Source organism: Hordeum vulgare, chromosome 2H, assembly GCF_904849725.1.
Source record: "Hordeum vulgare subsp. vulgare chromosome 2H, MorexV3_pseudomolecules_assembly, whole genome shotgun sequence".
Classification (NCBI taxonomy): Eukaryota; Viridiplantae; Streptophyta; class Magnoliopsida; order Poales; family Poaceae; genus Hordeum; species Hordeum vulgare.
In genome coordinates, this window is record NC_058519.1 from 248,726,588 (window position 1) to 248,745,792 (window position 19,205).

The following is a 19,205-nucleotide window of genomic DNA, read 5'->3' on the forward strand; positions in this document are numbered from 1 at the left end:
ATCAAGGATGGTTAAGGTTTCCTCGCCATAGACAAGAGTTGTCACTTGATGACAGGATCACATCATTAGGATAATGATGTGATGGACAAGACCCAAACTATAAACATAGCATATGATCGTGTCATTTCATTGCTATTATTTTCTGCATGTCAAGTATTCATTCCGATGACCATGAGATCATGTAACTCACTGACACAGGAGGAATGCCTTAAGTGTATCAAACAACGCAATGTTACTGGGTGACTATAAAGGTGCTCTACAGGCATCTTCGAAGGTGTCCGTTGAGTTAGCATGGATCAAGACTGGGATTTGTCACTCCGTGTGACAGAGAGGTATCTCAGGGCCCACTCGATAATACAACATCACATACAAGCCTTGCAAGCAATGTGACTAAAGAGTTAGTCATGAGATCTTTATTACGGAAGGAGTAAATAGACTTGTTGGTAACGAGATTGAAATAGGTATGGAGATACCGACGATCGAATCTCGCGCAAGTAACATACCGAAGGACAAAGGGATAACATACCGAAGGACAGAGATCTTCCTAGAATATGTAGGATCCAATATGGACATATAGGTCACAAGATCGGATATTGACCAGAGAGTGTCTCGGGTTATGTCTACGTAGTTCTCGAACCCGCAAGGTCTGCACACTTAAGGTTTGGTGATGTTTCGGTATGGTTGAGTTGTAAGTGTTGGTGACCTAAGTTTTGTTCAGAGTCCCGGATGAGATCCCGTACATTACGAGGAGTTCCAGAATGGTCCAGAAATGAAGATTAATATATAGGAAGTTGGTATTTGGATTCCGGAAGGATTTCGGGAATTACCGGCAGTGTACCGGGAGTGACGAATGGGTATCGAGGGTCCACCAGGTGGGCCCACCACTCCCCAACAGGGCTACGTGGACTTTATGGTGGCGCAACAGCCCTTGATGGGCTGACTAGTCAACCAAATAATGCCCATGAGGTAAAAAGTGGAAAAACCAAAAGAGGTGGACAACTTGGGGAGGAGTCCTAATCCATGTAGGATTGGAGGAGGACTCCTGCTCTCCTATTCGGCCAAGCCCAAGGGAGGTTCCCTTGGTGCTCAAGGCTAGCCCCTCCTTCCTCCTTTATATACTATAGGTTTGAGGGTTTTTGAGACACAATTTCAGCCACGTGCTACCCTCTCCTCTAGTTTGTAGTTCTTCCTCTAGATCGGATTTCTGCAGTGCTTAGGCAAAGACCTGCAGGAATAGATCACCACCATCAACGACGTGTCGTCACGCTGCTGGAGAACTCATCTACTTCCCTCTCTCTCTTGCTGGATCAAGAAGGCGGAGATCGTCATCGAGCTGTATGTGTGCTGAACATGGAGGTGTCGTCTGTTCGGTGCTAGATCGAGACGGATCGTGGGACGGCGGCGATTTGGATCGCGAAGACGTTCCACTACATCAACAACGTTTCTTAACGCTTCCCACTTAGTGATCTACAAGGGTATATAGATACGATATCCCTCTCGTAGATGATCATATCCTTGATATGTCTTCGTGTGCGTAGGAATTTTTTTGTTTCCCATGCAACATTCCCCAACAGTGACATCATGAGCAAGGTTCATGCGTAGATGAAATCTCGAGTAGAACACAAAAGATTTTGTGGGATTTGATGTTCGATTTTCTGCCCTCCTTATCTTTTCTCGATTCAGTTGTATTGTTGGATTGAAGCGGCCCGGACCAACCTTACTCGTACGCTTACGGGAGACCGGTTTCATCGACTAACATGCAACTTGTTGCATAAAGATGACTGGCGGGTGTCTGTTTCTTCAACTTTAGTTGAATCGGATTTGACCGAGGTGGTCCTTGGATAAGGTTAAATAGCAATTTGCATATGACTGTTGTGGCTTTGCGTAAGTAAGATGCGCTCATACTAGATACCCATAGCAGCCATGTAAACATGCAACAAAAAATTAGAGGACGTCTAACTTGTTTTTGCAGGGTATGCATGTGATGTGATATGGCCAAAGACATGATGTGATATATTGGATGTATGAGTTGATCATGCTATAATAGTTAAATATCAACTTGCACGTCTATGCTACGGCACCCGGTAGGAACCATAGGGTTGTCTTTAAACTAATGTTTGTGCTTGCAGATGCATTTACTATATTGCTAGGTAGTAGCTTTAGTAGTAATAGCATAGATAGCACGACAACCTCGATGGCAGCACAATGATGGAGATCATGGTGTGGCACCGTTGACGATGATGATCATGCCAGTGCTTTGGTGATGGAGATCAAGTGTGGGTACCCCGACTTACGAGTCGAGATCTCCGTGCTCAGTGATCCCAGAGATCAATGCTCACCGAACACATATGCCGAATAAAAGAGTCTTACATCCAAGTACCGACTATTACAATACATGACCAAATTGTCAAGTTCAGAAATAGGGCCTAAGGCCAAATCATACTGATACATATAATAGCGGAAAACATAGGGGTTAAGCGGGTGCCCATGCCATCAAGCCTATACCGACATGCATTCTGACTCGGAAGCGTCCTAATTCGCAGGAGCGTCTCCAAAGACGTACTCATCTCCAAACTCCGGTACCTCCATGTCTGGTCAATAATATAACCAGTGGCAAGCCATGAGTACTTTTGAATGTACTCGCAAACGGCCCATGACATGAACAATGAAAGTGAAGGATAACAATATCATGCATCTTTGGTGGAGTTTATCTGGGTGGAATGATCATGAATACTTTTGAAGAACAGGTTACAGATATCAATATATGTGTCGAGGGATGAACCATCTGGGCTCACCCTATATGCCAAGTCACCAAACTTGGTCAGATCATTATTTCCATAACAACACCTTTTTCTCACCACTCACACACTTGGTTTATGCGGAAACAACTGGACGTAGTTTAAGCAGCACCACCCAACTGTCCTTGACCGTGGACATGGATGTTCGAATAGTTTTACACACTGCAGGGGTAGTACGCTGGACCCACGAGATCCGGGAAACTTCCGTGTCATCCACGACTCGCGTATATAACATACCCGAGGTAAGTACCCGATCAATGCCTTTCCCCTGACAATACTAGACAAAGAGGTCCTCTCGATTGGTACCCAGCCCACATGTTGTACGTCTTACGAGCACCAACTCTAGACAGTATCAACAATGCAGGGACCAACGGTGTGCCTGGAACAAATAAAAATGGCATAGTCGTCCTACCTGGCACGACCCCATCACGAGAGAGACCACACATCACTCCCGCTACTAGTAATGTGGCTCTTTGCTAGCACCGACCAGAGTAATCAACATAGCCCCGTCCCATAAGGGGTAACGTGGTCGTACTGGTAAGGTTGGGACGGTCGACACATCATAAATCTATTCCCATTTCCAAAACCATACTCACTCAAATACTTGGCGCACCACTTCAACAAAAGTGGCCACCTAACTCATCATCACCCTCGGGCATTAGTGGCACCCGATGGGGTTTTCATAAACTCTTGATTTATACCAAAAACATGCCCATGCTATTTACTCTAGCATTACTTGTCAACATGATAATAGCGTGATCCTCAAAAGGGGTAGGATCAAGCTCAATGCATCTGCTCCGGAGGAGCCATCGGTAACATCACATCAAATGATTTACCGGCACTTATGATCATATGCAACAGAAATACTTGCTATCTTAACATGCAATATAACATATGCTCAGTCATGGTCAAAGGGCTGCTTGCCTTGGTCAGCTAGGTATCCGGGGTTTTCGAGGTCTTCCGCTCTGATTCCCTCATCACACGGATTTTCTATCGTCGATAAAAGAATAAATAAGAAATAGCTCACTCAGAAACAGATCGCAAAGTTATTTTAAAAATGTTTTTATTACTGATAAATCTAAGTTGTCATTTTGAAAAATAATTGCCTCAAATTCTCATGAAGGAACATTTTTAAAATTAACCAAACATAAGCAAAACTATTCCAATTTAGTCCTTTTTAATATTGCAAACAGAAAATTTGTTTGAAAAATTCATCCAATCATCTCATTAAATACTACATATTTTTAGAAGAATAATAGTGGAAAAATTATATTTTCACACTGGTTAAATATTTTTATAAAAATCTTTGAAATCAGATTTTTTAAAATAAAGAAAAATGGGCTAAGTCCCTGGCCTGGCTCGGCCTAGAACTGGGCTGTCCCATGGCGAGCCGATAGCCTACCCAGGCGCGCGCGCCGTCTGGTTTGAACCTGACGTGCGGGGCCCTGCGGTCAGCGGCTGCGGGCAGCACGGGTGAGGAGGCTGGGCCACTGACAGGTGGGGCACACCTGTCGGGGTCGTCTCCTACCTCTGGCCAGAGAGGAGGAGGAGCACGCCGACGAGGCTGCCGACGTTCTCAAGCCCCAACAAAGACATGAATGGGTTTGACATGACGCCGCCAACCTGCTGGTGGTCGGAACAGCGACGGAGAGGCAGGGGTTAGCTGGTCGAGGAGGTAGCTAGGGGCACGAAAGTGCTCTGGAAAGTTGGGGGAAAGCTTCCTGTGGTCGAGGGGATCAGTTTGGTGAGTCAGGGAATGCAGGAGCCGACGTATAACCGGAGATCGATCGTAGCTCCGAGGCGGGAAGGCACGCGTCGCACGAGCTCTAGCGCGGGAGAGGAGGGGCCCTGATGGTTGCTCGACGCAGAGGGGTTGTCGGGGAAGAGGTTGGACACCTCGAGGGAGGCTGGAACTGGCCGAGAGCGTCGCCCCTGCTTCGATGGCTTCCTGTAGTGCGCCAGAGCACAGTTTTGGCATTCCACGGCATGATGGTGCGCTCTGAGGCACTTTGGACATGTCTAGCATGTCCTGGCACTAGCTGGGAGTGTGGCTAGCCGTTTGGGTCTCGTGGGAGCTTCGGCTAATCAAGGGAGACAAGAAATACTGGTGCTGTCAGCTTTGAACTGAATCTTAAATTGGGGTTTTGGCCTTTCCACTTTGAACCAGTGAGGGGCCAGTTGACTGGGGTTGGGTATTGATACTGGCCACCTAATCTATGAGTTTGGAGCAAAGGGGTTGGGTTTAGCTATGGTTAAGAGGGCTTTCCCATGTGTCAGAAGGTGCTCGACAGTGGTTTGACGGGGTTGCACCCCACCACTGGTGCTGCAACTTGACAGGTTTGGGTTTGGTGCTAAAACATGGGGTTTCACCAAGTTTGAGCCCCATTGGACAAGTTTAGGTTTGTAAACTTGAAAACACCTCTATATGACCAGATCTGTCCCTTCCAAAGAGAGTGTGGGCAAACTAAGGCCCACAAATCCCATTTTTGGTGTGGAACCCTCATTTGAGGTATTAGGCACTCCTCCAAAGTTTCAGCATCATTGGACAAACTTTGCTATGTAGAGTTGCTCTAACTTCAATCTGGACAGAAGGGTTTTTAGGGTTATTTGGGGTCCTTAATCACCTTGGATCAAGGTGAAACTTTATGTGGACACCAAATATGGCTTAGGGATACCACATGAATTTTCTAGGATTTTATTGAGAATATTTCCTTTGGAAATATTTCAAAAGGTCAAAACAGACAGAAATGGTTTCCACGGTTTTATTCAAATAATTATAATATAAATAGGGTTCAAAATCTTATGTATGGAAAATATATGTCCTTCTGATCATTTCCAAATTTAATCAGATTTTTCTAAGGTAGAAAAGTATGTTTCCTTGTAGGAATACCTATTCTGGCCTCAGAAATGGACATGCAATTAAATTAGGAAAACAATTATAAAAATAATTATTTTTTTGGTTTTGGAATATAAAGATAAGTTAAAATCAGATCACCAACTTTGGGTAGAAACACTTCTTGCCGTCAAGGGCATGTAGTGCATCTCAAAGTAGGGATTTTACCTTGATCATAGACAAGTAAGGGTTTTTAGAAATAATTCAATATTGTGAAATGGGGTTTTTATCATCACATGACCACACACACACAAGCATACAATGAAAATCATGAGAGTCACATCATTAGTTTTGAAAAAGTTTTAACAAGCTCAGATTTTTGCATTACAAAGAAGTGGTAGTAAAAAAACAGGGTGTGAGATCAAGAAGCACAAAATCATGGCCATATCATGTCACTTATGATTTGCATGTGATGTTAATCCTTTTATGCACCTTATTTTGCTTAGAATGACGGTAGCATTATAAGGTGATCCCTCGCTAAAATTTCAAGATAAAATTGTGTTCTCCCCGACATTGCACCGTTGCGACAGTTCGTCGTTTCGAGACACCACGTGATGATCAGGTGTGATAGACTCAACGTTCACATACAACTGGTGCAAAACAGTTGCACACGTGGAACACTCGAGTTATACTTGACGAGACTAGCATGTACAGACATGGCCTCGCAACACAAGAGACCGAAAGGTCGAGCATGAATCATATAGTAGACATGATTTACATGGAGATGTTCACCTCTCAAACTATACTCAAGTCACGTGATGATCGGACTTGAGTTAGTGAATCTGGATCATGTGACACTCGAATGACTAGAGGGATGTCTATTTGACCGGGAGTTTATTAGTAATATGATTAGCTAAACTCAATTGTCTTGAACATAGACTAAGTAATCTTTGCAAAATTTTATGTTGTAGATCAATGGCTCGCGCAGTAGCAACCCTGAAGTTCAATACATTCCTAGAGAAAGCTAAGATGAAAGATGATGGTAGCAACTTTGTAGAATGGGCTCGAAATCTTAGGCTTATCCTCTAAGCTGGGTAAAAGAATTATGTCCTCAATGCAGCGCTAGGACATGAACCACCCGCTACGGCTGACCAAGATGTTTCGAACGCTTGGCAAGCTCGTAAGGATGACTACTCACTAGTTCAATGTGCAGTTTTGCAAGGCTTAGAACCGAGACTTCAAAGACGCTTTGAACGTCATGGAGCATATGAGATGTTCCAGGAGTTGAAGTTTATCTTTGAGAAGAATTCCCAGATCGATAGGTATGAGACCTCCGATAAATTCTATGCATGCAAAATGAAGGAGAATTCATCTGTTAGTGAACATGTGCTCAAAATGTCTTGGTACACAAACCGTCTAGCTGAGCTGGGGATCGCTCTCCCGCAAGAAGCTATCACTGACAGAATTCTCCAATCAGTGCCACCTAGCTACAAGAGCTTCTTGTTGAACTATAACATGCAAGGGATGAATAAGTCACCCAGCGAGTTATTTGCGATGCTGAAAGTCGCTGAGTGAGAAATCCAGAAAGAACATCAAGTGTTGATGGTCAATAAGACCACTAGTTTCAAGAAAAACGACAAAGGAAAGAAGGGTAACTCCAATAGGAGTGGAAAAGATGTTGCCCCTCCGACGAAGAAACCTAAGGCTGGGCCTAAGCCGGATACTGAGTGCTATTATTGCAAGGGGACTAGTCACTGGAAGCGCAACTGCCCCAAGTATTTGGTCGATAAGAAGGCGACCCAACGCCAAACACGGTATCACTACTTGAAACATATAATTTGCCCACAGCTTTCAACTTTGCCGTCAGCAATTTCACGGGGCTGACGGCAAAGAGACTTTGCCCTCAGCCAAAATAAATGCTGACGACAAAGGAGAGGCTGACGGCATAGATAATCTATGCCGTTCGCTTTATCAAAGCCGTCAGCCAGCTGACGGCAAAGGAGAAAAACATTGGCGCCATAGCGAGGCTGACGACACAGGGAGCTAACCCGGTCCCACATTCGACCAGTGCTTAACGGGGCACCACTTTGCCGATAGCTAGCTGACGGCAAAGCCTAACAGCTGTCTTTGCCGACAGCTAGCTGAGGGCAAAGACTAACGGCTGTCTTTGCCGACAGCTGGCTGAGGGCAAAGTCGCGTGCCTTATCCAGCCACACCTGATCGAGAGCATCTCCCCGTGCCCACCTTTCTCTCGCGACCTCACCTCTCGCGGAGCTGCTAGGGTTCCTCACCGACGCCGGCCTCCTCGGTCGCCGCCGCCGGCCTCCAAGGTCGCCGCTGCTGCCCTACCGTTTGTCGCCACCCTCACCTGTCATCGTCGTCGGTCTCCACTCCGTTCCCGCCCCACCGTGAGCGAGGAGACCGACCTGTTTGCGCCTCCCCGCCGGTTGCCATCCACCGCCGCCCCTTCCCGTTCATTCAGGCGGCAAGCTCATCTGCGAGAGGTCATCCGCCGCCCCTTCCAGTAAATTCAGTTTATGTCTTCGCATTTTGTATCATCGGGTAATGATTTTGTTTGTGCTGTTAAATTCATTTTATTTGTACTGTTAAAATTTATTTACAAATTTATTTGCTAATGATTTTGCTTCAAATAGCTAATGTCTTTGCCTTTGCATTTTGTTCTCTAGATTCAGTTTTTACTGATAAAACTGCACTCAACACAGTATAGATTTTGATAGATGTTTCGAAAATAATGAATCAGCTACATGACAGGATAAAATAGAATTCACATGCACATCAACACATAGTGCTTCCCCTTGTTTTCACCATGTAACCTCCTTCCTGCTGCACCGGCTAGAAACACGATTCAGACAAAAGAAACCTCAGCTAAAGAAAGCAATAAACAGGAAGGGGGGCAGGTATCACTTCTTAGGAATGTTGTCGTCTCCAACTTCAACATCCATCTTTGGGAGCATCAGGCTCACTTTAACATAGGATCACAAGAACTTAACATTGGATCGGAATATTTGGAGCACTCTGTTTCAAACTTGAATAATAAATTATTAATAATAGATGTTAGTATTCGTTAGCTTAATTACCGCGAGTGCGTATTTGTGTTGATTGAGTGCATTTAAATGTGCAGTAGCTTCTCCGCGAGGGGTTGGTTTTCGACGACCTCCCCTGCATTCAATAGTGAGCACATTTGTTAACTCCTCCTCCACCCCCTTTATTTTGCTATGTTCCGGCCTTCGTGCTGATGACACTATCTAGCTAGGTATTTTTAGTATTAAAATGCAAAGTTGTTGCATAACCAATATGCGTCTCCAGTTCGAAAGGGTTCCTGTTATAAATATTCATGCATTTGCATATTTATAACGGTGATTCTTTCGAATTGTCCAACGTTATCCACGGACAGCCTGGGTATGTGTAGATTGGGTCGTTTCCCATGCTTTCCTCCAGATCCCATGCAGAGTTTCGACAGCTCCTCCTTGTTGTTCTCCGGGTACACATCCTCCTGGTTAGTTGCTGAGACGTGTATCAAGAGAACAGCGGGGAGGTGCTGCCAAAATTTTGCGTTGGATCAGGAGCAGAGCATGCAGAAATGACCCAATCTACACATACTAGGGTGGGATTAGGACCCATATTTACCTAGTCGCTGGTAGGTGTGCATGCCGTGCATCCCAATGTATTAACCATGATTAAAAAATGGCCATAATTAATTTAACATACTTGATGAACTCATAATTTATATTGTTTATATGTGGATACTATGTAGCTAGCTTGCCAGAATGACTGATCGTGAATGGATGTACACCGGTCACCATAGTCAGAGAGATATGACCGATGAATGGTTGAGCAAAACCTATGAATTCGTGGAAACGACATTTTCTAAAGACAACCAAAAACATGGTGCCCCTGCACTAAGTGCAAGAATTATTCACGACAGACAAAGGATGTAATGGGTAAACACCTGCAGATGCGTGGTTTTACTCCCGGCTATACCTTGTGGACATTTCATGGTGAGTCGACCCAACGTAACAGAGACGAGTGTTGCGTCGGCGCACCGATGATTATGGTACAGGGATTGAAGACATGGTGAATGACTTTGATGATGCTCGAAACAAGGACGAAGAGATGGAGGAATCTGCGAAAGCCTTCTATGCCATGTTGGAGTCTTCAAAACGTCCTCTTCACGAGCACACTAAGATTTCTCAGCTAGATTCCATCACACAAGTAATGGCTCTGAAAGCCCAATTCAACATTGGAAGAGACCTGTTTGACTCAGTGATGACCCTATTTGGGCGCTTTCTAACCGGAGGTCATATTATGCCTTCAAACCTATATGAGTCAAACAAAATCCTTAGTGCACTCAAGATGTCGTATGAGCAGATACATGCTTGTGATAAAGGATGTGCCTTATTTAGGAAAGAGTATGCAGACGAAACATATTGTCCATTTTGCAAGTCATCCAGATGTATTGAGGTAGAAAACGGTGAAGGTGAGAAGAAGCAGAGCAAAATCCCCGTGAGTGTCCTACGGTATCTGCCGATCCTACCAAGACTTAGACGACTTTACATGCTCGAAGAAACAGCAAAACATATGACATGGCACAAACATGGAATTAGGAAAGAATTAGATGAACACGGAGTTCCGATGTTGGTACACCCTTCAGATGGTGACACATGGAAGGCATTCGATAGTATACATAAGGAAAAAGCTAAAGAACCAAGGAATTGTCGAATCGCCATCAGCCTCGATGGGTTCAATCCTTTTGGTATGACGGCTACCCAATATAGTTGCTGGCCTGTATTTGTCATTCCCCTCAATCTTCCACCATCATCCATTATGCTAAGAAAGCACATATTTCCGACGTTGATAGTTCCAGGGCCAAACTACCCGGGGAAGAATATGAGTGTGTACATGCAACCGCTGATGGATGACTTGAAAGAAGCTTGGGTGAATGGGGTCAACACATATGACGCAGCTAAGAAAGAGAACTTTCAAATGTATGTTTGGTACCAATACTCGTTGCATGATCTGCCGGCATTTGCGCTTTTTGTTGCGTGGTGTGTGCACGGAAGGTTCCCATGCCCACAATGCGAGGCAGCTCTTAAGTTTCATTGGTTGCCGGCGGGTAGGAAGTATTCCTGCTTTGACTTGCATAGACAGTTCTTGCCTATGGACCATCCATTCAGAAAAGACAAGAAAAATTTCATGAAAGGTAAAGTTGTCAAACACTCGGCACCACCTGCGTTGACGGGGGCACAAATTAATGAACAGTTAAAATCTATGGAGCTTGATCCAAACCGTCCAGGGTATTTCTTGGGTTATAATGAGGAACACGCCTGTACCCACAGGCCATGTATCTGGGATCTCCCCTACTTCGAAGACCTCTTACTTCCACACAACATTGATATGATGCACACTGAAAAGAATATCGCCGAGGCCCTTCTCGGCACATTTTTCGGCACTGATAAGGGCAAAGATAATACAAAGGCTAGAGTTGACGAGGAGACTATGTGTGATAGACCATCACTAAACATGCGAGAACCGGAAGGAAGAAAAAATTGGTCCAAACCACCTGCCTGGTACAATCTTGAGAAGGGAGCAATAAGGGAAATCCTCTTGTGGGTGCAAAAAAAGTTGTTGTTCCCCGATGGGTATGCTGCAAATCTAGCGAGGGGAGCGAGCATTGAAAAAATGAAATTTTTTGGGCTCAAGAGTCATGATTGGCACATATGGCTTGAGCGGATAATGCCGGTGATGTTGCGAGGCTATATCCCCGAGGCTGAATGGCTAGTATTGGCCAAGTAGAGCTATTTCTTCCGTGTTCTTTGTGATAAAGAGTTGTCGCGTGCCTTGATAGATGACATGGAAGAGTTGGCGCCTCAGTTGCTCTGCAACTTAGAGAAGATTTTTTCACCGGGCTTCTTTAATCCGATGCAACACATGATTTTGCATCTCCCAACCGAGGCAAGATTGGGTGGCCCTGTGCAAAATCGTTGGTGCTACGCAACTGAAAGAATGCAGAAGACACTTCGAGGAAAATGTAAAATTAAACGTAGAATTGAAGCATTGATGGCCGAGGCGTTCATTAGCGAGGAGGCGGCAAACTTCATAATAGCACACTATGATGCCACTATGCAGAGCTTGCATAATCCAAAGCCTCGGTACAATCTGGGCGACCCCAAACGACGTGAATCCAATCTCAGCCTCTTCAAAGGGAAGCTCGCATCTTCTGGTGTGGGAAAACCAAAGTTGCTATGCGTCAAGGAGTGGCGCACAGTAACGATGTATATATTGAACAACTGAACAAAAGTTCGGCCATACATCGAGTAAGTGCTCTGTACATTGTTTCGCAAGTTTTAACAAGTTTTGTGTCTAACAACTATTATTAATTGATACAGTCGATATGTCGAACAATTCTCGAATGGTGTTCCAATCAAAAAAGAATCCATTCTCGAGTATGAACTTCTTGAAAAGATAGGAGGCGGCTATCCCGGTTTCATCTCTTGGTTCAAAAAAGGTACCTCCCTTATATATAATAGGTGATTTCCTTTGTTGCTATTACTCATGAGTAAGACACCAAATTCTATCTATTCTTAACTTCTAGGCTAATTCAGATGGTCAAGTCAACGATGAATTGAGACAAATAGCTAATGGTTTTGACTTTAAGGTCCCTACATTTCAGAAGTACGACATCAACGGGTATCGCTTTCGTACTGCTAGCAAAGAGCTTTCAATGCCCGGTCGAAAAACAAACAATTCCGTTGTCTCTGCTATAGGCGAGGGAGGTGTCGAGTATTATGGAAGACTTGAAGAAGTCTACGAACTTCATTATTATGGTGAAAATCCTCCGAACGTTGTTGTGTTCAAATGTCATTGGTTCGATCCTACTAAGACAAGACAGACTCATGAACATCTTGGGATTGTCGAAATTCTACAAGACACGCAGTGAAGCGGTGCCGATGTCTATATTGTGGCTCAACAGGCCACCCAAGTTTTCTATCTGCCATAATGTCGTCAAAGTGTTATGAACTTGGAAGGTTGGTATGTCGTCTTCGATGTGCCGCCACATCTTAGACCACCTCCCCCAAATGAAGACGATTATGAACCTCAAATTGACCCAATAACATATGTTGGAGAATTCTTCCAAGAATCACGTGGCGTGAGACGTCGTACCCGAAACTGCTCTACGTCCACCCTGAACACGGAGGAACAAGAATCTCGTGATGATGAGGAAGAAGTGGAAGTAGAAGAGGTTACCAATGCGGATGAGCTATCAATGCTTGATCGGTTACAAAAAGGCCTTCCACATTATGTCCCTGAACCCGATGAAGATATCAGTCATGACGACACGTGTGATAGTGATGATGATTTTGCTTCAATTGACCATGGAGAAGAGACAGATGATCCCGACTATTAGTACTTTGTATGCATGCAAACATTGTTGCTTAATTATTGAATTATTAGTTGAATTACTCATGTATTTATTATTGTTCGTTTAATTATTGTCCTTGAATTTGTACTAATTATTTAACTATTTATCATTACAGGTGGTGAGACATGGCAGGCGGGGATAAGTTGAGGATAGAACCTGGGCAACTACGGAGAACTTTGTTGCAGAGCTTTGTCGAGGAGCCCCGTGGGAGAGGCGGAGGAAAGAAGAGAGGCAGAGGACATGGTCGTGGGAGAGGGAGGCTGCCTGATAGGAGCCAGTCGCCACCACCCTCGGCTACTTCTGCCTCAGCCAATTTACGCTTGCAGACGAGGGTGTCACCAGTGCAGGATCCTCCCGTCCAGGAGCAGGGACCGATGGACGGGGCTGAGGCGGAGGCTGAGGCAGAGGCTGAGGAGGAGGCTGAGGCAGAGAGGGCTGAGGCGGAGGCTGAGGCGGAGGGGGCTGAGGCGGAGGCTGAGGGGGCTGCTAGCAAGTCGGTCTACCAACGTGGTATGACACGAGTTCCAGACCGATTGGAGTTGCAGCACAGGGCGTTCATTAAGCCAGATGGCGAGAAGTAAGTTGATATATATTGTGTACCTTATATCATTATATTTCACCAAGTAGCTAATATCTTTGCCTTATCATTATGTAGGGGGTGGGATTACCCGAAGAATACCCGGAATCCAAACTGCCTCCTTGGTGCTTTACTTAGGGAGCACTTCCCCGGGATACTACAGTTTCCCGGTGAGGGTATGGTTCCCGAGCCAGGACTCAAGTGGGAGCACTACCAAGCCGCTCTGCTCCCGGAAAACACACATGTGAATGGTATTGTTTGCGTGAGCGTGCCCGACAAGGTGTTCGCTGATTTTTGGGTAACTATTATTTTACCCAATAAAAAGTATACAATGTTATATATTGTTATTTCCTTCGGAATCATTTCACTATTCATCTGCCAACATCAAGCAACACGCCAAAAAATGGGTATGTGTGCCTTGTTTTGTTTCATCAATAATTCATTCGTTCATGATTTTTGTTGTACTAATTCTTTGTCTTTTCATGTTGGCCAAACACAATAACCAGCCCGAGCCTCAGGGATACGCCGCGTTTAGCTTGGCCCATAAGGGTTCGTACAAGACGGCGAAGACATATTATGAGGGGGACGGGCCGTCGGCGTACACAAGCCTGTCTGCCTACAACAAGATGACGTCTTATTCTGAGGTGGTCAAACAGCTGCGCGGGCCTGGCTTTGACCCGAGCCAGAATCCTATCGATCCGGAGGCGTTGATGATCTCTGGTGGTGGTAAGAGTCATGGCACGCTGGCCATGTGTGATGGCTTCGTCCCTATCTCTAAGACTCTATCTCAGATCAAGGCAAGGCAAACGAGCTCCGCTCCTGTAATACGGCAACGCGCGAGGCCAGTTGATCTTGCCATTGAGGTTATTTTTCTTCATTATTTCTTTCGTTCATTTGTCCCTGGATGGATGATGAAAATTCCTTTCGAGAAGTGGTTGCAGGCCGCACTTATGAAGGAGAGGGAGGCCACCAGGCTCTTGTTGGAGGAGAGGGACCGGAATACCCAGAGGTTGCTTGAGGAGGAGAGGGCACGCAATAATGCCCATGCGAAGGCCATGCACGACTTCGTTGCGGTAAGTCAGTTGTGTGAGAAGCAAGGCTATGTGTGAGAGCCTGTGTAACCTGGCAACTCTGGGAATACCAAATTTTCCCCATATTTTCGGTTTTGCCATCAGCTGTGCTTCGGCTGTCGGCAAAGAGGGGACCCAGGTTTTCGGCGTTGCCGTCAGCTTTGCTCCGGCTGTGGGCAAAGAGGGGACCCAGGGGACCCAGGGTTTTGGCTTTGCCGTCAACTTAGCTCCGGTTGTGGGAAAAGCCATCCGTTAACCTTCTAACGGGGCTCGGCCTGCGCCATTGCCGCTATTGCTCTTTGCCGTCAGCCCATGCCACAAAGCTGATGGCAAAGTCTTTGCCGTCGGTCGATTTTCAGCTGACGGCAAAGAAGGTGATTGCCGATAAAATCTTGGCCGGTTCCATTGCTGACCGCACACTGACGGCAAAGCCTATGCCGTCCGTTAAACTGTCTGTTGCCGTCGGCTTTGGCTATTGGCAAACTAGTAGATTCTAGTAGTGTATATGTGATATACATGTTATTGATGTGTACCACACCAACTCTCGTAGTAGTGCCTGGGTATTTGATACCGGTTCTTTTGCTCACATTTGCAACTCGAAACATGAACTACGGAACAAATGAAGGCTCGCGAAGGATGAAGTGACGATGCGCATGGGAAATGGTTCCAAGGTTGATGCGATCACCATCGGCACGGTCTCACTTCAGTTACCATCGGGATTAGTTATGAACTTAAATAATTGTTATTTAGTGCCTGCGTTGAGCATGAACATTATATATGGATCTTGTTTATTGCGAGACGGTTAGTCATTTAAGTATGAGAATAATGGTTGTTCTATTTATATGAGTAATATCTTTTATGGTCATGCACCCAATGTGAGGGGTTTGTTCATGTTGAATCTCGATTGTGATGACACTCATATCCATAACATTGAGACCAAAAGATGTAGAGTTAACAATGATAACACCACTTTCTTGTGGCACTGCTGGTTAGGTCATATTGGTGTTAAGCGCTCCATGCTGATGGACCTTTGGAGTCACTTGATTTTGAATCAGTTGACACATGCGAACCATGCCTCATGGGCAAGATGACTAAGACTCCTTTCTCTGGAACAATGGAGCGTGCGGGTGACCTACTGGAGATCATACATACTGATGTGTGCGGACCAATGAGCATAGAGGCGCGTGGCAGATATCGTTATTTTCTCACCTTCGCAGATGATTTGAGTAGGTATGGCTATATCTACTTGATGAAGCACAAGTCTGAAACATTTGAAAAGTTTAAGCAATTTCAGAGTGAAGTTGAAAATGATCGTAGCAAGAAGATCAAGTTCCTACGATCTGATCGAGATGGAAAGTATCTGAGTTACGAGTTTGGTGCTCGCTTAAGACAATGTGGAATTTTTTCACAGTTAACACCGCCTGGAACACCACAGCGTAATTGTGTGTCCGAACGTTGTAATCATACTTTATTAGATATGGTGAGATCTATGATGTCTCTTACCGACTTGCCACTATCGCTTTGGGGCTATGCATTAGAGACAGATGCATTCACTTTAAATAGGGCACCATCAAAATCCTTTGAGACGACAGCATATGAGCTATGGTATGACAAGAAGGCAAAGTTGTCGTTTCTCAAAAGTTTGGGGACGCGATGCTTATGTCAAAAAGCTTTAGCCTGAAAAGCTGGAACCCAAAGCGGAAAAGTGCGTCTTCATAGGTTACCCAAAAGAGACAGTTGGGTATCCCTTCTATCTTAGATCCGAGGGCAAAGTGTTTCTCGCTAAAAACAGAGCTCTTCCTGAGAAAGAGTTTCTCTCGAAAGAAATGAGTGGGAGGAAGATAGAACTTGATAATGTTACAAAACCTCTGCTTCAACAAGATGGTGGCGCAGGGCAAAAAGAATTTTTTGTCGAGGCAACACCAGTTGAAGAGGAAGCTAATGATGATGATCATGAAGCTTCAGATCAAGTTACTATCGGTCCTTGCAGGTCGACAAGAGCACGTACTGCTCCTGAGTGGTATGGGAATCCCGTCTTGTTTATCATGTTGTTAGACAACAACGAGCCTGCGAATTAAGGAGAAGCAATGGTGGGCCCAGATTCCAATAGATGGTTAGAAGCCACGAAATCCGAGATAGGGTCTATGTATGAAAACAAAGTGTGGAGTTTGGAAGTATTACCTATAGGTCGCAAGGCTATTCAGAACAAATGGATCTTTATTAAGAAGACAAACGCGGACGGTAATGTGACCGTTTATAAAGCTCGACTTGTGGCAAAGAGTTTTGCACAAGTTGAAGGAGTTGACTACGATGAGACATTCTCACCCATAGTGATGCTTAAGTCCGTCCGAATCATGTTAGCAATAGCTGCATTTTTCGATTATGAAATCTGGCACATGGAGTCAAAACGGCGTTCCTTAACAAGTTTCTGAAGGAAGAGCTGTATATGATACAACCCGAAGGTTTTGTCAATCCAGAGAATGCTGACAAGGTGTGCAAGCTCCAGCAATCCATTTATGGACTAGTGCAAGCATCTCGGAGTTGGAATCAATGCTTTGATGAGGTGATCAAGGCGTTTGGGTTTATACAAGTTTTTGGAGAAGCTTGTATTTACAAGAAAGTGAGTGGGAGCTCTATAGCGTTTCTAATATTATATGTCGATGACATATTGCTAATTGGAAACAATGTGGAGTTTTTGGAAAACGTAAAGTATTAATTGAATAAAAGTTTAATAATGAAAGACCTAGGATAAGCTGCTTACATATTGGGCATAAAGATCTATAGAGATAGGTCGAGGCGCCTAATAGCTCGTTCACAAAGTACATACCTTGATAAAGTTTTGAAGAAGTTCAAAATGGAGCAATCCAAGAAGGGGTTCTTGCCTGTGTTACAAGGTATAAAGTTGAGTAAGACTCAATGTCTAGTAACTGCAGAAGATAGAGAAAAGATGAGTGTCGTCCCCTATGCTTCAGCAATAGGGTCTATCATGTATGCAATGCTATGCACAAGACCGGATGTCAGCCTTGCCATAAGTATGGTAGGCAGGTTTCAAAGTGATCTAGGAGTGAAACACTGGGCGGCGGTCAAGAATATTCTGAAGTACGTGAAAAGGACTAAGGAAATATTTCTCGTTTATGGGGGTGACGAAGATCTCGTCGTAAAGGGTTACGTCGATGCAAGCTTTGACACTGATCCACATGACTCTAAGTCGCAAAACGGATACGTATTTGTTCTTAACGGGGGTGCGGTAAGCTAGTGCAGTTCCAAGCAAAGCATCGTTGCTGATTCTACATGCGCGGAGTACATAGCTGCCTCAGAGGCAACCAAGGAGGGTGTCTAGATGAAGCAGATCATGTCATATATTGGAGGAGTGCCAAGTGCACTAGATCCAGTCAATCTGTTCTGTGAGAACACTGGTGCCATTGCTCTAGCCAAGGAACCAAGGTTTCACATGAGGACCAGACACATAAAGCGACGCTTCAACGCCATCCGCGGTTACATCAAGGAGCAAGACATAAATATTTGCAAAGTGCACAAGGATCTGAATGTTCCAGATCCGCTGACTAAACCTCAAGCACGAGCAAAGCATGAACAACACCAGAACTGTATGGGTGTTAGATTCATTACATTGTAAATCACATGAAGATGTGAGGCTAGATTATTGACTCTAGTGCAAGTGGGAGACTATTGGGAATATGCCCTAGAGGCAATAATAAAATAGTTATTATTATATTTCCTGTTTCAAGATAATCATTTATTATCCATGCTATAACTGTATTGAATGGAAACATAAATGCATGTGTGGATATATAGACAAAATTGTGTCCCTAGTGAGTCTGTAGTTGACTAGCCTTTTGATAAAGGATGGTTAAGGTTTCCTAGACATAGACAAGAGTTGTCTCTTGATGACATGATCACATCATTAGGAGAATGATGTGATGGACAAGACCCAAACTATAAATGTAGCATATGATCGTGTCATTTTGTTGCTATTGTTTTCTGCATGTGAAGTATTCATTCTTATGACCATGAGATCATGTAACTCATTGACACCGGAGGAATGCCTTGTGTGTATCAAACGTCACAACGTTACTAGGTGACTATAAAGGTGCTCTACATGCATCTCCGAAGTTGTTCGTTGATTTAGTATGGATCAAGACTGGGATTTGTCACTCCGTGTGACACAGAGCTATCTCGGGGCCCACTCGGTAATACAACATCACATACAAGCCTTGCAAGCAATGTGACTAAAGAGTTAGTCACGGGATCTTGTATTACGGAATGAGTAAAGAGACTTGCCGGTAATGAGATTGAAATAGGTATGGAGATAACGATGATCAAATCTCGGGCAAGTAACATACGTGATTATATGAATCCTTGACATAGAGGTTCGAACGATAAGATCTTCGTAGAATATGTAGGATCCAATATGGACATCCAGGTCTCCCTATTGGATATTGACTAGAGAGTGTCTCGGGTCATGTGT